Source organism: Sapajus apella, unplaced genomic scaffold, assembly GCF_009761245.1.
Source record: "Sapajus apella isolate SASKATOON/1434 unplaced genomic scaffold, GSC_monkey_1.0 scaffold102, whole genome shotgun sequence".
In the NCBI taxonomy this organism is placed as follows: domain Eukaryota; kingdom Metazoa; phylum Chordata; class Mammalia; order Primates; family Cebidae; genus Sapajus; species Sapajus apella.
In genome coordinates, this window is record NW_022437042.1 from 4,852,024 (window position 1) to 4,876,490 (window position 24,467).

Genomic DNA, 24,467 nt, shown 5'->3' on the forward strand with positions numbered 1-24,467 from the left:
CCATGAATGACATCTGTTGTTATTGTGTTATTGCATATGCCTTAGAAGACAGTAAGGATTTTAAGGCTTGACCATAGTTCAACAGCAGAGGATATTAATCAGTGCAGCTAACCATTCCTTGGCTCCATTCTTCTCCTTGGTCCCATATCCTACATTATAGTAGTGAGGCATCTGGAGTCTGTCTCTCCTCCCCTCTCTCCTCCCCTCCCTCTCTCCCCCCCTCCCCCCCCCCCTCTCCCCTCTCTCCCCTCTCCTGCGTGCGTGCGTGCATGTGTGCGTGCGTGCGTGTGTGTGTGTGTGTGTGTGTGTGTGTTTTCCTGCTGTGGCTATCTTGATGTAAAATGCCGACAGTGCTGAACTGTTCAAGTAAGGTACATAGCAATTCAGCAGAGGTCTGGTGGCCCGGAACAGTTTGGAGATAGATGATCTTTGGAATGCAAGGGAGTTTAGTGAGATACAGGAGAGGGAATTATGGATGGGATTAGCTTGTCTGATTCAAGTTTTATAGAGACCTTTTGGTAGTCCCCACTTGGATAGTAAACTGAGTTTGTTTGATGAGGCAAATTCTAACTGATCACAGAATTCTACCCATCATGGTTTAAAAGCTATGAGGGAGAAGAGAAGGAAAACAATACAATAAATTAAGGGGCCTTATTTATTTTTTCAGATTTGCCACTGACTAGTTGTATGACCTTAAGAAATAGTTGGAAACATTTGGGTTGGAGAGGAGTAAGTTCAGTTATTCCACAACAAGTAACTTTTACTAAGTGTCATCAAGATGCAAGAGCTGGAACAAATAGAAACTACAGTAAATATAGTCTTTGACTCAACAGAGGAGAGAAATATAAAAGGGGAAATAAACATCTTTCTCAATGAGTAATGGATTCTTCAGGCACCCTGCAGGATTGTTGTAGAGGGAATTCAAACATCTGTTGGAGAGTTACACAATATTTTTAAGGATGCTTCCAATCCTGAGATTCTATTTTTAGTCATTTTACTTTTTTAGACCTTAGTTATCCCATCTGTAAAATGAGAAGCATGAATTATATGACTGTGTACTTGCTTTCTACCTCTAACAGTCTACAGTTGGTCTGATAAGCAAGAACAAGAGGGTTTTCAAGGTAGATTCTTTTTTTAATTACTCTCTTCTGGGACTTGTTTTTGTGAGTCATAAGGTAAGCCAGTTAGACAGATACAGAGGAAGAAGCCCAACTGTCTCTGTTTGACAGCTTCCTGCATCTGCCAAACCTTTAATGCCTTTAGTCTCTTTTAAAAATTAATTTTAGATTATCTTTTTTTCCTGTGGTAATTCATGAATTTTGCCAATTGTATGAAAGAATCTAAATGTTTTATTTCTACTATAGTAATTTCTACATATCATCACCATAGAGAAATTCAAAGCAATGTGTTCCTTCAATTTGCTGTATTTTCCCCTAAAGGAAATTATCACTCAGGTTTGCTAATTATAGCAAAGCGTTTAGCTGTATGGAAAATTTATCAACTTTATGTCTGTAAGACCCACATATGAACAATGGACTCTTTATAGTTATCTAGAATGTAGAACAAAATATTTTGGATCCAGAAAAGTAAGTTTAATTATAGCTAGCACAATTTCTATGGTTTAACCTCAAGGATAGCATTAGTGCTAAAAACAGGCTACTAAATGTGAGGGGGTTCAGTGCAAAATTAAAATGTGCTCCCCCTTGTTCAAAACGCAAGAAATAAAAGTGACATGCCACAGACCCACAGCTACTATCATACTGAATGGGTAAAAACAAAGCCTTTCCTGTAAGATCTGGAACATGACAAGGATGCCTACTGTCACTTATTCGACATAGTACTGAAAATCCTAGCTAGAGCAGTCAGACAAGAAAAGACATAAAGGGCATCCAGACTGGAAAGGAAAAATTCAAAATATTATTGTTTGCAAATGATATGATCTTGTATTTGTAAAAAGCCAAAGACTGCATAAGAAAACTATTAGAACTGATAAATTCAATAAAGTTATAGGATACAAAATCAACAGACAAAATTCAGTAGCATTTCTATATGCCAACACTGAACAATCTGAAAAAAATTTAAAGTAATCCCTTTTACAGTAGCTACGCATAAAACTAAATACCTAGAAATTAACTAAGAAGTGGAAGATTTGTATAATGAAAACTAAAATACTTTGATAAAAAAAATTGAAGAAGACACCAAGAATGGAAAAATAATCCATTTTTGTGGATTGGAAAAATTAATATTGTTAAAATGTCCATAGTACCAAAAGCAGCCTACAGATTCAGTGCTATCCCTATCAAAATGCAAATAACATTCTTCACAGAAACAGAAAAAAATCCTAAAATTTATATGGAACTACAGAAGACCCAGAATAGCCAAAGCTATTATAAGCAAAAAGAACAAAACTGACTTTTCATATTACCTGTCTTCAAATAACACTAGAGTTATAGTAATCAAAGCAGCATGGTACTCACATAAAAATAGACACAAAAATCAATGAAACAGAATGGAGAGCCCAGAAAAAAAATCCAGGCAACTGAAGTGAACTCATTTTTGACAAAAGTGCCAAGAACATGCATTGGGTAAAAGACATTATTTTCAATAAATGTGCAGAGAAAACTGGGTATCTACATGCACAATAACGAAACTGGACCCCTATCCCTCACCACATACAAAAATCAAATGAAAATGGATTAAATACTTAAATTTAACACCTCTAACTATAAAACTACTAAAAAAAATTTTAAAAAAACCATAAAGGAAAATCTCCAGGACATTGGTCTTGGCAAAGATTTCTTGAGCAACACCCCATAAGCATAGTTGACCAAAGCAAAAATGGATAAATGGGTTTATATTAAGTTAAAAAGCTTCTGGCCAGATGTGGTGGCTCACGCCTGTAACTCCAGCATTTTGGGAGTCCACAGTGGGCGGATCACCTGAGGTCAGGAGTTCAAGACCAGCCTGCCCAACATGGTGAAACCATGTCTTTACTAAAGATACAAAATTAGCTTGGCTTGGTGATGCACTACTGTAATTCCAGTTATTCAGGAGGCTGAGGCAGAAGATTGCTTCAACCTGAGAGGTGGAGATTTGCAGTGAGCTGAGATGGCACCATTGTACCCCAGCCTGGGTGACGAGAGTAAAACTCTGTCCAAAAAAAAAAAAAAAAGCTTCTGCACAGCAGAGAAAACAATAGAGTGAAGCAACAACCCATAAAATGGGAGAAAATATTTGCAAACTACCCTTCTGACAAAGGATTAATGACTAGAATATATAAGAAACTCAAGTCTATAGGAAAAAATCTAATAATCTGATCAAAAAGGGCAAAAGATTTGAAGATACCTTTGTCAAAAGAAGACCTAGAATACCAAACAGGCATATGAAAAGGTGCTCAACAGCATTGATAAGCAGAGAAATGCAAATCAAAACTATAATGAGATATTATCTTAACCCAGATAAAATGGCTTATATCCAAAACACAGGCAATAACAAATACTGGTGAAGATGTGGAGAAAAGGGAACCCTTGTATACTGTTGGTGGGAACTTAATTAGCATAACTGCTATGGAGAACAGTTTGGAGGTTCCTGAAAACACTAAAAATTGAGCTACCATGTGATCCAGCAATCCCACTGTGGGATATATACCCAAAGAAAGGAAATCGGCATATCAAAGAGATATCTGTACTCCTGTTTGTTGCAGCACTGTTTTCAATAGCCAAGATTTGGATACAGGCTAAGTGTCCATCAACAGATGAATGGATAAAGACAATGTGGTTCATATACACAATAGAGTGCTAATCAGTCATAAAAAAACATTGAGATCTAGTCATTTGCAATAACAGATGGAAGTGGAGACTATTAAGTTAAATAAACCAGGTACAGAAAGACAAACATTTCATGTTCTCACTTGTTTGTGGAATGTAAAAATCAAAACAATTGGATTCATGGAGATTGAGAATAGAAGGATGATTACCAGAACCTGGGAAGGGTAGCAAGGGGCTAGAGGGGTTGGGGTTTGCGGGTAGAGGGGTCCTGGGTATGGTTAATGGATGCAAAAATGTAGAATGAATGAGACCTTCTCTTTGATAGCACAGCAGGGTGACTATAGTCAATTATAAATTAATTGTACTTTAAAAAATAACTTAGAGCGTCGTTGGATTGTTTGGAATGCAAAGGATAAATGCTTGAAGGGATGGATACCCCATTCTACACGATGCGCTTATTTCACATTGCATATCTGTATCAAAATGGCTCATGTACCCTATAAATATGTTCACCTAATATATACCCCAAAATTATGCAAAATGAGACATATGAAAATGCAAGAAATATGTGTCTCTTAAAAGTATGAAAATAGGAAGTTTTTTTGTTTCTTTCTATTATTTGTGTTTCGTTGGTGGTTTATTTTCTATTATTCCATGTAAAGAAAAATTAAAATTTTAAGTTATTAGCATAGGTTTTACTATTTATCTTTACATTGTCACAATACCAGTTTTAAATGCAAACATATGCATTTAACTTGTATGCAGAATCCTCAAAATTACAGTTTACATTTTATAACTCATGCGTGCATATGTATTTTACTTTCACCAGAACAATGGAAACTTGCACAAAACTAACTCAACTGTTTTAATTCATTTGTTAATATATGCACAAATTATCCAAACTCTCTAGATATGGCTTATTGATGAGTAAGGAAGAACGAAAGGAAAAGAAATTATGGCTTACCCTATATTTTTCTTTCCATATCATCATTTTCCATATAAATGATTGGCTAATACAGGGAAGTAGCACAAATAGGAAAGCTTATGATAGTGTTCCTTGGTTATTCATGTTTCTTACAATGTCGTTACTTTTTTTCTGCATTCAAAAAAAGAAACCATTGTTTTGAAGCAAGAGTTTCCTTTTGCCTGTTTTCGTACTTTATGTAAGTGGAATTATAAGTATGAACTCTGGCTTTTTAAACTTATATTATGTTTGTGAGAGTCATCCATTTTGTGTGTATTTCTAATTCATTCTTTTAGCTCTTTAGCATTTTGTGTGTGAATATACTATAATTTATTCATTCTATTTTTTCCCATTTTATTGCATTTTAGGTTTTGGGGTACATGTAAAGAACATGCAAGATTGTTGCATAGGTACACACATGGCAGTGTGATTTGCCGCCTTCCTCCCCATCACCTACATCTGGCATCTCTCCCCGTGCTATCTCTCCCCAGCTCCCCACCCCCCCACCGTCCCTCCCCTATTTCCCCCCAACTGACCCCAGTGTGTAGTGCTAGTTTCCAGATTTTGGATATAAGAGAGAATATATAGGATGGGAGCATTTGCTAGGAGGTTACTATATAAATTCAAACATTAAGGGGTTAGGGCTTGAAGGCATAGCTATTACACAGGGGAAAAAAAAAAGAAAAACCTAGATCTTATTCAAGTAGACCTTGTAACTTCACAAAAGTTGCAGGGAGAAGTTGGCATTATAATTTCAAGCAGGAACTGATGGAGCAGAGAAAAAATGGGAGTATACTGTGCAGGCATTGCAGGGTATCAACCATACCTTACAGAGCCAGTGAATACTCATGTTCTTTCCCTCTTTATTTTAACATGGTAGGTATGATGGAAATTAATGGAAGAGGGGGAAAGAAATATTGTTGTTTTATGAGCATTGTGACCAGGAATCATTAGAGTACATAAAAGAGGTGTCCAGCAAATTTCAGCTTTAGATATTTGGAGCTGATATGGTTAGGCTTGGTGTCTTCACCCAAATCTAATCTCATGGTTTTATAAGGGGCTTCCCCCTTCACTCCGAACTTCTTCCTGCCACCTTGTGAAGAAGGTGCCTTGCCTTCTCTTTGGCTTCTGCCATGATTCTGAGTTTCCTGAGACATCCCCAATCATGCTGAACAGTCAGTTAATTAAACCTATTTCCTTCATAAATTACCCAGTCTCAGACAGTTCTTTATAGCAGTATTAAAAGGGTCTAATATAGTAAATTGGTACTAGTAGAGTGGTGTACTCCTATAAAGATACCTGAAAATGTGGAAGTGACTTTAGAACTGGGTAACAGGCAGAGGCTGAAACAATTTAGGTGACTCAGAAGACATTAGGAAGATGTGGAAAAGTTTGGAACTTCCTAGAGACTTATTGAATGGCTTTGACCAAAACACTGATAGTGATATGGACAATGAAGTCCAGGCTGAGGTGATCTCAGATGGAGATGAGGAACCTGTATGGAATTGGGAGAAAGGTGACTCTTGTTATGCTTTAGCTAAGAGACTGGCAGCATTTTTGCCCATGCCCTAGAGATCTGTAACTTGAGAGATGATTTAGGGTATCTGGTGGCAGAAATTTTAAGCAAGCATTTGGTTTTATTCATTTAAAAAGAGGTGGTTTGGAATGAGAACTTATGTTTAAGAGGGAAGCAGATCATTAAAGTTTTGAAAATAGGCAGCCTGATGACGCGGCCAAAAGAAAAAACATTTTCTGGGTACAAATTCAAGCAGGTTGCAGAAATTTGCATAAGTAACAAGAAACAAAATGTTAGTTGCCAAGACAATGGGGAAAATGTCTCCAGGGCATATCAGAGGTCTTCACAGCAGCCCCTCCCAACACAGACCCAGAGGCCTAGTAGGAAAAAATGGTTTTGTGGACCAGATCCAGGGCCTTGCTGCTTTGTGCAGTCTCAGGACTTGGTGCCCTGTATCCCAGCTATGGCCAAAAAAGACCAATGTACAGCTCAGGCCTCTGCTTCAGAGGGGTAAGCCCCAAGCCTGGGTAGATTACATGTGGTGTTGGGCCTGCAGGTACACAGATGTCAAGAATTGAGGTTTGGTAACCTCCGCCTAGATTTCAGAGGTCATATGGAAATACTTGAGTGTCCCAGCAGACATTCGCTGCAGGGTTGGAGCCCTCATGAAAACCTCTGCTACGTCAGTGCAGAAGGGAAATGTGGGATTGGACCTTACACACAGAGTCCCCACCAGGGCACTGGCCAGTGGAGCTGTAAGAAGAGAGCCGCTGTCCTCCAGACCCCAGAACGGTAGATCCGCTAACAGCTTGAACCATGCACCAGAAAAAGCCACAGACACTCAACACCAGCATGTGAAAGATGCCTGGAGGGGTTGTACCCTGCAAAGCCACAGGAGTGGGGATTCTCAAAGCTGTGGGAGCCTATCTCTTTCATCCGTGTAACCTGAATGTGAGACATGGAGTCAAAGGAGATCATTTCAGAGCTTTAAGATGTGACTGCCCCACTGGGTTTCAGACTTGCATGGGGCCTGTAACCCCTTTGTTTTGGCCATTTTCTCCCATTCAGAATGTCTGTATTTACCCAATGCTTATACAACCGTTGTATCTAGGAAGTAACTAACTTGCCTTAGATTTTACAGGCTCATAGGCAAGAGGGACTTGCCCTGTCTCAGATGAGACTTTGGACTGTGGACTTTTGGGTTGATGCTGGAATGAATTAAGACTTTGGGGGACTGCTGAGAAGGCATGGTTAGTTTTGAAATGTGAAAGGGACATGATATTTGGGAGGGACCAGGGCAGAATGACATGGTTGGGCTTTGTGTACCCATCCAAATCTCATCTTGAATTGTAATCCCCATAATCCTTATGTGTCAAGGGAGAGACAAGGTGGATATGATTGGATCATGGGGGCGAGTTCCCCCATGCTATTCTTATGATAATTTGTGAGTTTTCATAAGATTTTGTGGTTTCATAAGAGGCTCTTCCCCCTTCGCTCGGCATGTCGCCTGCCGTCTTGTGAGGAAGATGCCTTGCTTCTGCTTCACCTTCTGCCATTATTGTAAGTTTCCTGAGGCCTCTTCAGCCATGCTTAACTGTGAGTCAGTTAAACTTCCTTTATAAATTGCACAGTCTTGGGCAGTTATTTATAGCAGTATAAAAATGGATTGCTGTAGGTGCTTTCTTAGAAAATGGAATATTTATTCCTTAAATCCTGTTGTGCTTTCCAGAAGCACCTCTTTTTTTCCAGGATTTTTCCTAACAATTTTAGATATTCTGGCAATAATGGCCAGATGTGACTAAGTAGCTAGAAACAGGACATTTTCCATCTTAACTAATTAATATCACAAAGTGCTAGAGCCTGGCTTTGTTATGCCAACCTGCCTATCCAGGAGACAGAATAATTGTTAGGAAAAATTATACATTTGGTTATTTAACCTGAAATTTGATTGTTATGGAGGTCAAGAAAAGGTATTTCCCACTGTTTGACACACATTAATTGTACCCTCTTCTCTTTATCTATAATGCCTTCACTCCTTTGTATATTTGGTGAACTAATACCCAATGTCATTCTTATTTGTCAAACTTTCCATTACACTTTTAAGACAGAGTCTCACTCCATCACCAGGCGCCAGACTGGAGTGCAGTGGTGTGACCTTGGCTCACTGCAACCTTTGCCTCCCGGTTTCAAGCAATTCTGCTGCCTCAGCCTCCCGAGTAGCTGGGACTACAGGCACACATCACCATGCCCAGCTAATTTTTTTGTATTTTTAGTAGAGACGTGGTTTCAGCATGTTGGCCAGTATGGTCTCGATCTGTTGACCTTGTGATCTTCCCACCTCAGCCTTCCAAAGTGCTGGGATTACAGGCATGAGCCACCACGTCCAGTCTCCATTACACTTTTGGGAAAATAGGACACGCCCTACTTTCTTATTCCTTAGCATTTTTATACAAATTTGTCACAGAATTAATGTTGTACTTGCGTTATACAGGTCAAATCCCAGCCTTAAGCTGTGTTCACCAAAGCATTCAGAAAACTTTGTACCCAGGGAAAATGTGGCATATATACACCATGGAATATTATGCAGCCATCAAAAATGATGAGTTTGTGTCCTTTGTAGGGACATGGATGAACCTGGAAACCATCATTCTCAGCAAGCTGACACAAGAACAGAAAATCAAACACTGCATGTTCTCACTCATAGGTGGGTGTTGAACAATGAGAGCACATGGACACAGGGAGGGGAACATTACATACTGTTGTCTGTTGGGGGGAAATAGGGGAGGGACAGTGGGGGGTGGGGAGTTCAGGAGAGAGAGCATGGGGAGAAATGCCAGATATAGGTGAAGGGGGGAAGGCAGCAAATCACGCTGCCATGTTGTACCTATGCAACAATCTTGCATGTTCTTTACATGTACCCCAAAACCTAAAATGCAATTAAAAAAAAAAAACTTTGGACCCACTAGGAATCTATTCATATGTAGGATTAAGAGCTTCCTGGAAAATAACTTACGATGGAGGTTAAAGGAATAAAGTTCACTTTGGGAGGCCAAGGTGGGTGGACTGCTTGAGGTTAGGAGTTCGATACCGGCCTAGCCAACATGATGAAATCCCATTTCTACAAAAAATCGAAAAATGAGCTGGACATGGTGGTGGGTGCCTGTAGTCTGGGGGGTTGAGGCAGGAGAGTTGCTTGAACTGGGTACGCAGATGTTGCAGTGAGTCAAGATCATACCACTGCATTCCAGCCTGGGCAACAAAGCAAGACTCTCTCTCTCTCAAAAAAAATAAATAAATAAAAATAAAAAAAAAAGGAATGAAGTCAAGAGTGTGATCTCAGGATAAAGTATGTTCCTCAACTCTAGGAACTTAGGGCATAGTTCTAGAGGTTATATGTTATTACTCAGATCTTTTTATTGCATGTCTGAAATAAGTGTGATTAAAATCCTCCATAGCTGTTTTTTTTTTTTTTTTAAATAATAATCAAATGAGCTCTTGGGAGTTTGAAAGACCAGTAACCTTGTTTGGCAACAGTACCTTTAATATAGCTTTGGCATGGTATAGACGTTAGTGCTGTACCCTTGGCACAGCCTTGGTGCAGCTGATCATGGTATCTTTGGTTGGCTTCAATCATGTGACTACCACATTTTACTTTGGCAGGATTCAGGCATTGTCTTTACTAGTAGGGTAAGAGAGGAGAAAAATGTCAGATGCCACATGGTAGTTTGAGATACCCGCTAGGGGTCCATAACTCTTTGAGAGGAATTTTGGGGGAAATAAGGAACCAGCTTGGAGTTCTGCAGAATAGATGCAGGTAGAGCCAGATAAATGGATAGAATTGTAAAAGTGAGTTTTAGCTAATTGTTTACCCATATTTCTCCCTTACTGCAGTGGGATTTGCTTATGGTAGGGAGTTTCTCATTTTTTTATTTGCTCACAATGGTTCTTTTCATCTCCAACCTTGTTGTTACTGACTTGCTGTAGGCACAATGTATTTTACTACCCCATTGATTTGGGGTTTGGTCATGTGATTCTGGGTGATGGAATGTTGGAATGTGAGTAGACATAATGGCCTGCTAATTCTTGGCCAGAGCCTGAAGATATAACATCATTCCATATATTTCTCTTGGGTTTCTGACTCCTGCCATGGAAAGTGCATGTCACAGTTATCCATTACTCCTTCATCCTGGGTCCAGAGATGAATAATGGAGCAAACCTGGACCTGACCTGAAACCTAGAGCCAAGTCTAGGTGAGATGAACCCAGCCGAGATCGGCCAAACTCCAGCTAACTCACAGACCCATGAATATAAAAAATAAATGTTTTAAACCACTGAGATTTTGAAATAGTTTGTAATACAACATTGTTACAGTAGAAACCTGACTAATACAAACCATATCTTGGAGCTTTTGTAGCCATGATATGTAGCTGAATACCTAGCAAAAGGTTGACACTTCATAAATATTTGCTGAATTATTGAAGGAAAGTCTTTACAAAGGCTGAACTGATTACATGGGTTACCTACTTCAACGATATTTCAGTTATTAGAGCAAGATACCTAGGGTAGTCAAGGAATTTGTGGACCATTTTCTTCACTTCCAAATCAAGGCAGAGGTCTCATAATATACATTTTTCAGCCCACAGAGTTGAAATAGTAGCCAGAGGATAAAATAATGACTTAATGCACAGCCACACCACTACCATAAAAGCACTGTGCGAGCCTTGTTGTTGACAGTTGAGAGGACTATCTCTGATTGTGGAGGTCAACTCTGAATAGAGCAAACAATCTTCCCTGTTATACTGTTGTAGTGTGTGTTTTCAGACGAGCTCTTGGGACCCCAGTGGTTTGGAGTTTGTATGCCAAGTGTTCTGGAGGAGATGGAAGTGGTATGTATCGGGGTTGGTAACAAGCAGAGAGAGGCAGCAGAAATGAGGAGGTGGTTTGAAAGGGGTGGAAACTTAAAAAAATTGTCGGGGCTTGGAAGGAGGAATTACATATGAGAATATGAGTGCCCATTGAGGATACTCTAAGCTGGGTGGTCTGGGGGTAGAAAGAAAGATAAGGATTTAAAATAAGGAAGAGTAATGCAGGCAAGCAGGTGGACTTGTTGCTGAAAAAAGGAGGCCTTAGATGATTATAGCAGATCAAACTAGCATAAGTATCTTAAACGTCACTTGGTAATTTGAAGCATTTTACTGAGGTTTTGGTGACCCAAAGAATGATTTACTTTTAGGGAAAAATAACATAGTCTTGTTTTAAAACAGTATTCTGAGTAATAATCCTTAAAAATAGAAGAAATTTTAAGCATCTGTTTTTGAATAATGTTCTAATCTCAGGGAAGAGGGAAAAGTCCTGCTTTCCAAAGTTGAAATAGGATTTGGAATTCAGACAAATGTAATTAATTTTCTTGCTGGCATAGAGCTTGGAATTACATCTTATTAGCCCTTTGATTGTTTTAAAATATCTACAGCGTATTATTTTCTTCTTGTATCTTTGAAACGAAACTAAGGAATAAGGATAGAAAAATTGTGTCCTGATGAACAGAAGATATTATCTTGATTGTAGGATTTCTAAAATTAAATAACATTCACCAGTCACAAGCAGGTTCTTTTAAGATATATATATATATTTTCTTTGTTTAAACTATCACAGGACTTGAACAGTTATTTTTTTCTGAAGAATGATGTTATTGTGACTTACTGGACTTAGTAATGGATCATGAGAAAAGTGCTTATTAATGGAATTTGAATACTTTGGTATTTCTAATAAATCATGCTTGAAATAGAAAGGAATAAGATGTTTCTTATCTTGGGCCTAGTTATTTCCCAAAAAGGCAATTAGTGATGTTTTGTTGTGGATATTTTGATCAGAGTAAGTCTTATAGCTCAGTGGCAAATACCTTCAAATTGACAGCTATAGCTTGAATATATTGGTACTTACTAGGTGCTCCAAAGTGTTTTGAACATTGTTTAAGAAAGAGTTAGTATCTAGGATCTGTTTCCAATCAATTCTGTTGTTGCAGTTTGAAAGAAATAACAGATGGCTTTGATCAACAATTTCACTGATACTCTTATTTAACAGGTTTCTACAGAAGTGACAAACTGGGTTTGATTGGCTTTTTTGCTGTTTCCCTTCTTTTCTCCTTCCTTTTCTTTCCTTTCTTCTTTTTAATTCTGGAGGTTATATACACATAAATTTGAGTCTTCACCTTAAATTGTTCCTAACAGTTGGTCTCCCAAACCTCACCCCTATACTTGCTTTCTGATAACCTAATGTAACCTTGATTTTGATTCTAAAGAGAATGTATTTTATTAACAGAAGTCTTTCAAAAATCAAATACATATGTTCCTTTCTATCTTATTAAACAGAATAAAGACTTCAGATACAGGTGTCTTCCAAAGTCTAATTAATTATAAAATCAATGAATAAATAATCACTTGTAGCTGGAGATGGTATCTTTTTTTTTTTTTTTTTAAGTTTGCTGGTAAAAAATTTGAAATGCAGAGAAGATAAGTGATTTGCCTAAGATCTGGTAAGACATTAATGAACTCTTGACCCCAGTCTCTTTTTATTTTATGATTTGAGTAACAAAATTCTATTTACATGCAACTCTTAGGGAAGTATATTGCCCAATGTGAAATAACTACTGATTACAAATGCAACATAGAGAATATGGATCTGAGGTCTGAGTACCAAAAAGAAAGATTTCCAGAATCTTCTTTCCACCCATACTGTAGTATTTCTCAGCTGTATTTGTAGTCATTATTGCTTCAGTATAATTGTCTCTCTTTGTAGAAGAGTATTGTTAGTCTGCTGTGAGAAGGCAAAAAGAAGATATAGATGGCCAAATATCTAACTGCTTTTTGGATACTATTGATTGGGCATGGTCCATTATCTAAGAATAAGGACATCATTCTCTTCCTCCTTGACCATTCCCCTTCATTGTCTCAAGTCCTAAGACTTATTTTTTTTTTTATTTAACACGTACAGTTATTGGAGAATATTCCTTCTGGCCTTTAATCTGGGAATGTTATCCAAGGTGAATTGAAAGCAAAAGGAATTCTAGCTAAGAACACTGGGCAGATGTTTCATGTTTATATCTCTGATAGCATAAGCTTTGACCTTGGGTCTGTCTTCTTTTTAAAGAAGTGAACATACTCATTACATCAAGTTTTTGGTATATAATAGTAATAATGATGCTAGCCTTGGGAGAAATGTAAGTTTAGACCTGCTATGATTTTCTATATTTTGTGGGATAACTATACTTGCTATACTTGAATTCTCTTTTACTATGTAATAATTTCTTTATCCATGACAACTAAAACAAGCTATTGTTTATCATGTGTACCTATATGTTTCTGCATGTGAAAAGAACTCCATGCAACTACATTTCAGGAATGAGCAATTTAATAATCTAATGTTGACATTGTGTGCATGATTTATCTGTTAGAACCATTTTGCTTTTTAACTGAATTTTTAATTCAATCATCTAAACAAAATTAAAATAGGTTTTGATTTAGTTATATATGTTCTTCAATGGATTTTAAGAGCAATGTGCTAATAATGACTTGCACTCTGGAAATAAAAGAAAATTGAATATAATTAAATAATTGTTGTCTGTTCAGGTTGGTTCTTAGTCCATACCTGATAACCTTTCCTCTTTGCTTTCTTCATGTGTGTATGTGAGAGGCAGTGGGTTTGTGAGGGGTTGTGAGGATGCATGTGTTGTGGGAGAATATATTTTGCAGTGGGGTGAGTTGTTCACAAAGAGCGAGGGCATCTAGACCCTCAAGATGTCTTCACTTTGCCTGTCTTACTGACTTCTCAATGACACCAGCCCTGCTGATACTCTAAGCATGTTTTAAGAGCTGCTTCCTCAGATAGGAAGAGTCAGAACTATCTCCTTTGTCAGAAAGTGAGCCTTTGTTTTGGTTGTTAGTGTCATTACAGTCAACCCTTTGTATCCATGGGTTCTGCATCTGTGGATTCAACCAACTACAGATCGAAATATCTGAGGGAAAAAAAATAAAAAATAACACATCAATAAAAATAATACCAATAAATATTGCAGTATAACAATTATTTATATAACATTTATATTAGCTATTGTAAGTAATTTATAGATGATTTAAATTATATGGGAGGATGTACATAGGCTATAGGCAAATAGTATTACATTTTGTATAAGAGACTTGAGCATCTGTGGATTCTGATATGAGGTGGGTGGAAAGCGAGAAGTGTGGTCCTGGAACCAATCTTCCATGGACAGTGAGGAATGACGGTGACTTGAACTTCGGTGTCCAGAAGAAATTTTGTTATTTGCTTTAGATTTCCTGGTTTGGAACAGGAAGTATCTTCTCTTTGAATTCAGGACCCTTTGAGGATGTTTATTTCAGTCTGTACTTACCTATTTGACTTTACAGGCCAATAGATCCAAGCCTGTAGCAATTTTGCAACTGGCAGAAATGCTGGGGATATGGGTTTTCTCCATATTTATGGCCATTGAGAAATTTTATCAAATGTATGATATACATATTTTGTATGTGTATATATTGTTTTGAAATAATAACCATTCCTCCTATACGTCACTGTGTAATGGAAGGTTAAAATATATGTTTTTGTTTTAAGTTTCAGCAAAAAGGGGTGAAGGAGAGAAGAGAGAAGAGAAAAAGGTGGCTTACAGAAATGTACACTAGTATTTGTAGGTTTTAAGATTCTTAATATTCTTGTTAGTAAAATCACTTCCCACAGTATGGATCCTTTCAACTGTTAGTCATTCAGGAGTAGCTATATTTAAATTATATTTTCACGTAGCAAGCATTTCATTTTTGCAACAGTGTTGGTTCCTGTTACTAGTGAATGTACAGTATTTTTTCTTGGCTGGTCGCAGTGGCTCACACCTGTAATATCAGCACTTTGGGAGGCCGAGGAGGGCACATCATGAAGTCAGAAGATTGAGACCATCCTGGCTAACACGGAGAAACCCCTCTCTACTAAAAATACGAAAAAGTAGCTGGGTATGCTGGCACATACCTATAGTCCCATCTACTCGTGAGGTTGAGGCAGGAGAATTGCTTCAACCTGGGAGGTTGAGGTTGCAGTGATCCGAGATCGTACCACTGCACTCCGGCCTGGGTGACAGAAGGAGACACAGTCTCAAAAATATATATATTTTTTCTAAGTTAAATCTCTCCCTTTGCCATGAATTGTTTATCTCTGGGTAAAGGAAACCTGCTTGCTACAGATCATACTGGTGGCTATTCCAGTTTTCCTCCTAAAAACTGGGATTAGCCTTATAGAAATGAATACCTGAGAACCTGAAGTTGATGCTGGATGTGGAATCTATATGAGAGAGGGAATTAGCATATATCAATCCTTAAACATTCCCTTCTCCAACCCATTCCCAATAAAATATCAACCCTTTCCAAATGGAGATTTTCAAATCTTGATGTGATTAATTGAAATAGGCAGACTGCTTTACAGCATGTTCCTTTGGTGGAAGGAGGATGACTCATGCCACTTCAAGAATAAAAATAGGGACCACTAATATCCACAGAGTTTTTATAGAATGTATCTCATGTTGTCATTCTTTCCTTCCCTCTGTTGCTTTTAAATCAAGCGATTGCTCTCTCTTGAGCCTCCCCAGAAATCGATTTGTACATTGAATAGGCAGATGGTGGGCTGAGCTTTGAGAGACCAAAAAGGTCACATTTATATTTCAGCAATTTTCTCTAGCTTTGTAGTGCAGATACCGGTTTATGAGTTGATATCTAGTAAACCCTCACTGCAGTCGGATCTTAATTTTTAGTGTAGTTTAATACTTTTTTTTTTTTGAAGAACTATCCTTTTCTTGATTTCTTGTAGCATTTGACCTCTTGTTTGACTGTAACTATTCACCTTCACCCCATTTGCATATTCAGAACAGTTTACAAATGGGAAGGAGGTCACATCATAACCAACCTAAATAAAGCAACTAGATTGAGTTGTGATAATTTTGGTAAGAAATGTGAGACAGGCATAGAAGAGGGGAGAGATGGTTCTTGGCTAATCTCCACACCTCTTGAACTTGTTCAAGGCTATTCCCAAACGAAGTTATGAAGTCTCTTTCATGGAGGTGGGAGTTCTGCACTTATTACTTCCCTTTTCTTTGTGGCACCTCAGGGTAATCTGGCTTGGCCTATTGTGCTTGGGTGTCAGCTTCTGATCTGTTCGTATATTTATGTCTTCTTTCTTATATACTTACACATTTATTTTTTTCCATTTATATTTCTGGAGAAGTCAGAGACTAGGCAGGATCATCTAAGGAAGTTGACCAAAAAGATACCCAAAGTACCAGAGTGAGTCTCCTTTTTAGTCCTACCCACTCAAATATTAGAAACTAGTAAACTACCCTTACATAGTTTTACTGCTAGGAGGTGTACCAAACATCACCTCTTTCTCCAAGACCTTTTTTTCTGAAACAGTTTCACTCTGTCGCCCAGGCTGGAGTGCAACGGCAGGATCTCAGCTCACTGCAACCTCTACCTCCTGAGCGCAAGTGATCTTCCCACCTCAGACTCCCAACTAGCTAAGACTATAGGCATGAGCGATCATGCCTGGCTATTTTGTTTGTTTGTTTGTTTTTTAACGCCAAAGGAATCCTGATCTCAGACTCCTGAGCTCAAGCAGCCTGCCCTCATTGACCCCCCAAAGTGCTGGGATTACAGGTATGAACCACTGCACCCGGCCTCCAAGACCTCTTAATTTTCTGAGATCTCCTTCTATCAGTTATTCCCACTATAAGTGATTTCAATCTCCATTACCTCCTGTCTCCTATCCTGCAAGTATGCTTGAATAGCTTTGATTAAAATCTTCTCTTGGTGCTGCATTTTCAGATAAACAGTGTACTATCTGTCTTTTTAGTATAGTGTAGTGGTTATAAGCTCAAACTTTGAAGCCAGATACGTAGCTTAGTTTGAATTACAGCCATTCTAATTACAAACTGTGCGGACTTTGGTAAGTTACTTAATCTTTTGGTGCTTTGGTTTCCCCATTTGTAAAATAGGGATAATGGTTGTACCTATCCCAGTGTTGTTGAAGGATTAAGTGACTGAATATATATAAAGTACCGAGAAGTATGTGATACTTAGTAGCTTTATTTAAGTATGTGCTATTATCATGTTCTTAGAGATAAATTTCACTATTTCAATTCATATTTGTCCACAGCACTTACCACATTCCAACATACTACATGATTTATTTATGAGCTTTGTCTTGTACTAGCAAACTATATTATAAGCTCTATGAGAACAGCAACTTTTATTATTTTGTTCATTGCTGTATATCCTCAGTGTCTAGCACATAGTAAATGCTTAATAAGTACTTGTTGAATGAATGCATTGTAATCTGGATTTTTCTCTTACCAGTCTATGGGAATTGCTTTGGCAGAGGTCACCACAACTGCAAAATATCTCTCTCTCCCTTACTCACAATATCTAATCAATGACGACGTCAGGTTAATTGTACTGGGCAGTATCTCTCAAATGCATCCCTGTCCTCCCAGATTCACTACCACTACTTTCTCTTGTCCTGACTATCATCTGTTTCCTTAGTCTTGCAATAGACCCCTAATAAATTTTTCTTTATTTATTTTTGCCTTCTTTCAATCCACTCATATGACAGCAAAAGAAAGTTTTGAAAAAAATATAATTCAGATGATACTATGTTTTTTTCTATAAACCTTTTATTAGCTTTTTGTTGTCCTACAGAGTAAAATCCAAGATCATTCCATGGTCTATATGAAACTGTAAAATTTAATTCTCTACAGAATGAAACTGTAAAATCTGGTTCTGTTTAACTTCAAAAAGTTAGTTGCCACCTGATATAGCAATTCCACTTCTAGGTTTCTACCCAAGAGACTGAAACATATATCCAAACAAAAACTTGAACACAAGTATTTATGGGAGTATTATTAATAATAGACAAAAGAGGAAACAACCAAAATGTCTATCAAATGATAAATGTGTAAACAAATGTGGTATATCTGTAATATATCCAATAGAATATTATTCATCAATAAGAAAGAATGCAGTATTGGCACATGCTACAGTAAATCTCAAAAACATTATGGCCTATGAAAGGAGCCAGACACAAAAGGCCACACCTTGCATAATTCAGTTTTCACAAAATGTCCAGAATAGGAGATACCATAGAGACAAAAACAGCATTAGTGCTCTCCAGAGCTTGGAGAAAGGGAAGTGGCTGCTAATGGGTATAAGATATTTTGGGGGAGAATAAGAAAAAAATGTTATGAAATAAAATAGTGTTGATGGTTACACAACTTTGTGAATGTACTAAAAAACACCAAATTTTATACTTTATTATTTAGCTATTTTTGACACAGAATCTTGCTCTGTTGCCCAGGCTGAAGTAAGTGACGCAATGTCGGCTCACTGCAATTTCAACCTCTTGGGATCAAGTGATTCACCTCAGCCTCCCAAATAACTGGGATACAGGGACCCACCAGCACGCTTGACTACTTTTTTTTTTTTTTTTTTTTTTTTGATGGAGATGGGGTTTCGCCATGTTGGTTAGTCCGGTTTTGAACTCCTGGCCTCAAGTGATGGGCCCACTTTCATCTCCAAAGGTGCTGGGATTACAGGCATCAGCCATTGCACTCGGCCAATTTTTATGTTTTAAAAGCATGTATTATATGGTATTTAAATCATATCTCAATTTAAAAATTCTAGACCTTTCCTACCCTCCAATATCATCTCTTGATACTTTCTCACTTACTTGCTTTGCTCCAGATGCAATGGCCTTCTCTTAGTTTCTCAAACACCTCATATTCTCTCTTATCTCAGGACTTTGACTACTACTTTTACATGCTATTCTGTGTGTTATAACACTCCATTATGGTATCATTGTGTAACCGGCCAATGGGTTCATCTTGTTCACTCCTAGACAGAACCAATTTATCAAGACAGGGGAATTGCAATGGAGAAAGGGTAATTCACACAAAGCCAGCTGTGTGGAAGACTGGAGTTTGATTATTACTCAAATAAATCTTCTTGAGCATTTGGGGATCAGAGTTTTAAAAGATAATTTGGTGGATAGGGGCTTGGGAAGTAGGGAGTGCTGATTGGTCAGATTGGAGATGTAATCATAGGGAATCGAAGTTAGGTTTTCTTAATGTCCTCTATTCCTGGGTGTGATGATGGAACTGGTTGGGTCAGATTACTAGTCTGGGGTGGTGTCATCTGATCCATGGGGTGCAGGGTCTGCAAAATATCTCAAGCACTGATCTTAGGTTTTACAATACTGATGTTATCCCCAGGAGCAATTTGGGGAGGTTCAGAATCCTGAAGCCTGAGGCTGCATGACCCCTAAATTGTAATTTCCAATCTTGTAGCTAATTTGTTTATCCTGCAAAGGCAGACTGGACCCCATGCAGAAAAGGGGGTCTTTTCAGGAAAGGGCTGTTACCAATTTTGTTTGAGTCAAACCATGAACTGAATTTTTTCCCAAAGTTAGTTCGGCCTATACCCAGGAAGGAAAAAGGGCAGCTTAAAGGTTAGAAGCAAGATAGAGTTGGTTAGGTATGGTTTCTTTCACTGTCATAATTTCCTCAGTTACAATTTTGCAAAGGTAGTTTCAATTGTGTGCCCTTCAAATTCAAATGTAAAACTTAACAGCCAATGTGATAGTGTCAAGAGTGGAGCCTTTAGGAGGTGATTAATTTACAGTATCAAGGTGGAATTCTCATGCAGCCATTAGCAACTTCATGAAAAAGGCTGAAGGAGTGCCCTGGTCCTTTTCATCTCTTCTGCCATGTGAAGATACAGTGAGAAGGCAGCATCATTTTTGAAGAGAGAAATCAGATACTCAACCTGCGAGTGCCTTGATCTTGAACTTCCAGGCTTCATAATTGTGAGAAATAAATTTATTTATAAGTTATACAGTCAAAGATATTTTCTTATACCAGCAGGAATGGACTAAGACAGAAATTGATACCAAGAAGCTGTGTGCTGTGATAATAAATACCTAAAAATGCAAAAATGGCTTTGGCGCTGGGTAATAGAGGCTTGTAAAGGGCTATTCTCATGATAGTTCAAATGAAGATAAAGAAGGCTTAATTTTCTGAGAGAATACATAAGTGGTCATGACCAGAATGCTGGTAGAAATAGGTACAGTAAAGACATTTTGATGAGGTCTCATATGGAAATGAAGAACAAAGTATTAGAAACTGGAGGAAGAGCCATTCTTGGCTCTTGGCAAATTGACAAAGAACTTGGCTGAACTGCACCATGTACTGGTATATTGTAGAAGGTAGTACTTAAGAGATGTGAACTAGGGTATTTGGCAGAAGAAATCTCTAAGTATTTGGAATACTGCATGGCTTCTCTTATGGTACTGCTTTTTTACTTTGGCTTATAGTAAAATGAGAGAAGACAGAAACAAATCAAAGACAGAATTCATAACCAAAAGAAAAGCAGAACTTGAAAATTTGGAAAATTCTCATTCTGGTCATGTAAAGACATAAAAACTGTAAGAACACCAGGGGTGTGGCCAAAAGAATGTTTGATCAGGAGATTAATATAAATAGAAGCCAGATGCCATTCATCAAGACAGGGGAAGAATGACCCCAAAGGAATTTCAAAGATCCTTGAGGCTGCCGCTCCTTTCACAAGGCCACAGTTCAAGGGTCTTGATGGCAGAGCAGTTTTAAGGGAGGGGCCCAGGGCACCCATGGGACTTCAGGGCTTGCAGCCCTGGGTGGCCTCAAGTTTCTTCTTTGCTGCATTCCAGCACGTAGTCTTTAGTCACTCCAACTGTGACTCAGGCATGCCCAGATGGGGCTTGGGCCAACACTTAAGGGGACACAAGCAGTCAACCTTGGTGCCATTCATGTGGTGCTAACTGCAGACATGCAGAGAGCATAAGGTGTGGAGACATGGCTGCTTCTACATATACTTCAAAGGATGCCTTGGAAAGCCACAGGGCCTATGCAGAGAACTGGCCTAGTGTTGGGGCTGCTGTTAGAGTCCTCACTAGAAAAGTACCCAATGGAGCTGTGGGATTGGGACCACCACAGAGAACCCCACACCAAAGAACCCCAGTGGAGCCTTGGGGCCAGGGCTACTACAGATAGCTCCCATAAGGACAATATCTAGTGAAGCCATGAGGGTAGGGCTAACCCTAGGCCCCCAGACTGGTAGAGTCACTGGTATGCAATTCCAGCCTTGGGGAGTCTCAAGCATGTGACTTTAACATGTGAAAGCTGCTGTGTGGGCTGAGCCCAGCAAAGCCATGGTGGGGTGAGGTTTCCAGGAGCCTCAGTTTACCCACTCCAGTGAGTCTGAAAAGCAGGACATGAAGTCAAAGAAGAGTGCTCTCAAGTCTGAAGATACTATCTTGTTTGTATTGGGGTTTAAGATTTTTTTGAGACCTGTTACTTCTTTCTTTTTTCCCCATTTCTTCCTTTTGGAATAGGAGTATTTATCCAATGCCTGTTCCACCATTGTATCTTGGAAACACATACATAATTTGGCTGCAGGCACAGAGCTAAAGGAAGAATTTGCCTCAGGATGAATAGTACATTTAGTATCACAGATATCTGATTTAGATTGTATTTAGATGAGAATTTGGACTTAGACCTTCAAGTTGATGCTGGAAGAAATTTAGACTTTTGTGGCTATTGGGATGAAATTAATGCACTATTTTAATGTGAGGACATGAATTTTGGGTGGCCAGGTATAATGATATGGTTTGAATTTATGTGTCCTTCCAAAATTCACATATTGGAACTTAAATCCCAAGATGATGCTATTGGGAGGTAGGGCCTTTGTGGAAGTGATTAATCCATGAGGGCTCTGCTCTCATTAATAAATTAATGCTTTTATCAAAGAGGTTGAAGAGAGTGCCCCAGTACCTTCTGCCTTTCTGCTGGAACACAGTGACAAGGTGCTATCTTGGAAGTAGAGAACAGCCTTCACCAAACACTGAATCTGCTGGAGCATTTATCTTGATTTTTCAAGTATCCCGGACTGTAAGAAATTCATTTCTGTTCTTTCTAAATTGCTCAATTTAAGATAGTTTTTTACAGCATCATGAGGAGAGAGACACTCATTTCCTATCTTCCTTAGCTAACTTCGTCATATTTACTGAGGAGGTGAAACACTAGTTTTTTCTTCTTTTGGAAAGCTGTCCTTGACTCTCTTCAAATTATGCTTATATTCTATTTTATATGTTTCCCACAGAACCCTGTATTTCTCTATTAAAATTACTTGATAAAATCCATTCTTCAGATTGGCTCCATAGACAGTAAGCTCTATGAGATCAGAAACCACACCTACCTTTGCTTACTCTCTTCTCCCATCCTCCTTCCCTCTCCTTTTTTCAAAACTAAAAAATATCAAGGAGATACTATTGTGCCAGGCCTTGTGCCGACTGCTAGAAATGCAATAATGAGCAAAAAGAAACAATGCTGAGATCCCCATGAAGATTACTATTTAGTAGAACATAACAAAAAATTAAATGAGAAAACAAACATACAAACAAAATAATGTATTGATTCTGAAGTGCCCCTTTTTTCACATTTTTACATCTATGTAATTGGAAAGTGTTCTGCAATCAGTTTAACAAGGAAGCATTTTATTTCCTTCTTAATAATATACCAAATCTTTGTAGGCATTGTAAATGAAGCTGTCTTAGATTTGATGTGAAATAAGAGTTACCAAACATGTTAAATATTGGAAAGTAAATAAAGCTATATGAAAGATGGTAAGTTTAGAGAAGGATAGGCTATTTTCCTGATAGTTAAAATCATGGTTGGCACCTAGTATAAATATATGTTGAATTCATTATGTTTTCCCTCTTTTTGCATAACCTCTTCTTCCTCTAGTACCTCCTATATTGTTTATTTAAGGATACTTAGATTCACCTAATTGCCAAAGCTAAAAACTTGTTTATGACTCAATATTTGTCTGCCCTAAACTCCTTTCGGTATACAACTAACCTTGGCAGGTCTGTTGAAATCAACATCCTAAGTATCTCCCATATCCTTTCCCCATCCCCTGTATTCCTATTGCCAGTGCTTTATAATGTCAGCCCATGCTTGTTTACTTAGCTACTATAGTAGCCTTCCAATTCAGTCTCTCTGATTTTATTCTTAGATTTCTTCAACCCATTCTTCACAAAATATACAAAGTGATTTTCATACATAGCCAGTCTGCTCCTCATCCACCATCCTCCATCACCAAAGATCAATAACTCTTTGTATATATTTTAATTCTAGCCATTACCACCTTGCATCATTACCTGCAAGTCCAGAAGAACTGGGAGTATGCTTATTTTAGTTCATCATTGTGTCCTGGCAATGTAGCACAATGCCAAGTACATAGTAGCTACTCAAATGATTGTTGAATCAATGAATGATATGCCTTTTGACCTTACCTATCTGAGCATCGACATAGATGTTTAAATATGGAAAGTTTAGGTAATTTGCTCATCAAAACTAAGTATAGCCAAGTGTGACCCTTTTTGCCTTTAGATGTTCTCATATCTATGAACCTCTTTATAGTGTATCAATTTTCTTAGCTTTACTAATTTTCATTTTTTTGAGGGCGTGGATAGTGGTAAAACTCTCAAAAAAAAAAAGTGTGCATGGGTGCACATCAATTCATATCATAATTATACAGGTTTTGACATGCAGTCTCACCCCTCCATCCCCATCCCTGCTGTGAGAATCAGTAGTGAAGTATGGCATAATAGGTGTAAATTTTCTTCCTGTTATGGCATTCAGTAGCAGAAATCTCTTAAGTAGAAGAAAATTTTTATGCCTATTAAAAGCTACCAGTTTTCTTACAATTCCCTTTCAAAATAAAGTTAATGTGTGAAGCTTGAAGTGGTGGCACCAAAATGAAGTTGAAAAGAAAAGTTTGAGAGATTCCATGAATTGCATTAACAGTGGTCTCTTCTTCCTCAGAGTTCAACATTAACAATTAAAAATCACCCCTCAGGATCTTGGCTTGAATCTCCTACTTGTAACAGGAGGTTTGTGAGTAAAAGAACATCTCTTCTGCTAGGAAAATGAAAGAAAATAAATCAGACTTGCATGCTTTATGCTGAAAATCCATATTATCTGTGGTGGCTTTTTAAAAGCGTATCTTTACCTTTGTTTAAACTAAATGTGGATACTGTCTGTTTCCTAGTTGTAGAGGCAAGAAAAAAAATCTCCATT